Source organism: Enhydra lutris, unplaced genomic scaffold, assembly GCF_002288905.1.
Source record: "Enhydra lutris kenyoni isolate GAN:26980312 unplaced genomic scaffold, ASM228890v2 scaffoldscaffold14, whole genome shotgun sequence".
NCBI lineage: Eukaryota > Metazoa > Chordata > Mammalia > Carnivora > Mustelidae > Enhydra > Enhydra lutris.
Genome location: NW_019154098.1, coordinates 11808340 through 11811038, shown reverse-complemented (window position 1 = coordinate 11811038; position 2699 = coordinate 11808340).

The following is a 2699-nucleotide window of genomic DNA, read 5'->3' as shown; positions in this document are numbered from 1 at the left end:
TTCTCAGAGAAAAAAAATTTTTTTTTTTTATTTTTTTTTTTTTTTAAAGATTTTGTTTATTTATTTGACAGAGAGATCACAAGTAGGGAGAGAGGCAGGCAGAGAGAGAGGAGGAAGCAGGCTCCCTGCCGAGCAGAGAGCCCGATGCGGGGCTCGATCCCAGGACTCTGAGATCATGACCTGAGCCGAAGGCAGCGGCTTAACCCACTGAGCCACCCAGGCGCCCCGAGAAAAAAAATTTTTAAGGAAAAAAACAAAACACTGACTAGAAAAGATGACAGATGGTAACTAAGAAATGTCCTTAAATATTTCTCTACCATTTGTCAGGTCTCTCCGTTTGGACCCAGCATATTAAAGGAATTCAGTACTGTGACATTACAGTTCCTGAACTTTAATTAAAACCATTCTCTTAAATATAACTCCTCCAGACTCATCATAATCAAACAGAATACAAAAACACAATATAAATTTCCTCTTCTTGGTAATCACATAATCTTAAAAATGTGTACTTGAATAATCTTCCTACATTTAAAAATCAGTACCGCTTGTAAGGCTGAAAAGACTCCAGCAGACCAAAATGCAGAGTATATACATCATAAAAACATTTTGAACAAAGTATACTATCTAATAATTATAGCTTTTAAAGTTTTGTATAGCTTTTACTAGGGCAATATTTATACAAACAAAAGTTCAAACTACTTAACAACTTTGAGTATTTTTACCATCTTTCAAATGTTGCTGGTAGGGAGAAAGAGAAAGGAAGTGAAGGGTCCCAGAAAAGGCAGAAAATCAGCCCAGAATACAGGGTTCATGAGAGGACCTGAAATCATGTAGCTCAGTTCTCTAACTTTATAGGAAGAAACTGAGGACTAGAGAAAATTGGGGACTTGGCAAAAGCAGCAAATTAGTTTTTAGAAGTGGGGCTTAACCTAATGATCCTGATGGTGAAGCCTTTGAGAACATTTTTAAAATATGGCATAAGGGCAGATCACACTAACAGAACAAATCAAGTGTGCCACAACCGAAAAATACTGCAAAGTCAGATGCCCCACCGTGTCCCCTTCAAAACAATAGTGTTTTTGCTATCAGTCAAGTTTCAACAGGTCTGACAGTCCCTTTATTGGTAGTCAGCTACAAGGTTCTGAAAGACCATTTGTCAAATTTATTAACACCGTTCTGGGCTCTTCCTAGCTTAGGCTGGCACATGATCATTGTACAGTTCATGTTACTGATTTAACTGTAAAACATTTGATGACTTTTTATAAGTCTTGACCTTTCTTTGTGATTCCATAATACAAGCATCAGACCTAACTATTTGTATCCTTCCTGTGGAAATCATGACATTTTTTCCTCATTAAACTTTCAACATCTCAAGCTGGTATTTTATTTTTTCCATGTTAATTTCATGTTCCTTGAAACAGAATATGAATTCTCTGGAGATGGGCACTCTCCAAGGCTTACCCCTTATCTTCAACTCCCTCTTCCACAGAATATGCCACTGTTTCTGTGATTATTAACCAGCAAACTGAAGTTTCTTCAAAGCTATTTATTTCAAGAACTTCTAGCCTACACCATTGGGATATTTCTTAAGAAATGACTGTGTAACTCCACTCTTTAAAGATCAGTTATACACAACATAAAAAAAAAAAACAAAAACCACACTTATTCAAATATGATGGAACAAGAAAGGTCTAGCTGACTTTTCATTATCATGAGTTCTTAATCTAGGGCCCAGAGGAACAATTCAGTGACCTGTGGACTTGGATGGGAACCTTTTCACTAACCTCTAGGTGAAGTTTTACAATTCCTTCAATCAAAATTATAGGCAACAAAGCAGAGTACTATCAGAAATACCTATGAACTTATCATCAATAGAAATCAGAGGTATTTTCATATTATACTACAGTTACTGCAAATTCATTACTATTTAAAATTACAATAGTTAGATTTGTTGCTGAAGTTTATTCTCTACTGTGAGAAGCATACATATTACTCTATCAAAAATTTTTATTTTTAATATTTGTTAGCTATATTTCAATATAACTAATTTCCTTTTTAATCTTATGTGTTTTATTTCATAACATCACAAATCATTTTCAGAATCATTATTCTGGGAAGGGATTCACAGGCTTCACCAGAGGTCCACGGCACAAAAAAAGGTTGACAACTCCCGCACTGTAACATACACAGAGTAGGTGAGGTAATTACAATTCCAAAAGATGATCATGATAACTGTCTTATTATCAGCTCTAGTAAAATGACAGGCAAGTTTTGAAATGTAAATATCTCTGTTTAAGACTAGGAAGAGCACAGAAAGAAATTTTAAGCTGCTCATTTTCACTTGAAGAACATAAAATATATCTACAGAAAAATTACATTTGTAAATACCTATTAACTTGTTATAATTAAAACAATTACAGAATGATAAATGTTTAAGTACTGAGGACACCTGTATCAGTAACTTTTGTGGTGGCTATTGTGTTCTTGGCAAGACTTTTTCAAGAAGACCAAAATCAGTAACAGCTAGAATTCTTATTGAAGAAAGCATGGAAAAGTGTCTTCCTTTATAGCACATACATATTAAAACCACTAGAATTATGGGTTAGACCTTTCCTAATTAACTATACTGGTGATAACTAAAATGACTTAAAAAGGAATTCAAAGAAAAACATGTATCTCTCCTACTGAAAGAAAATTGT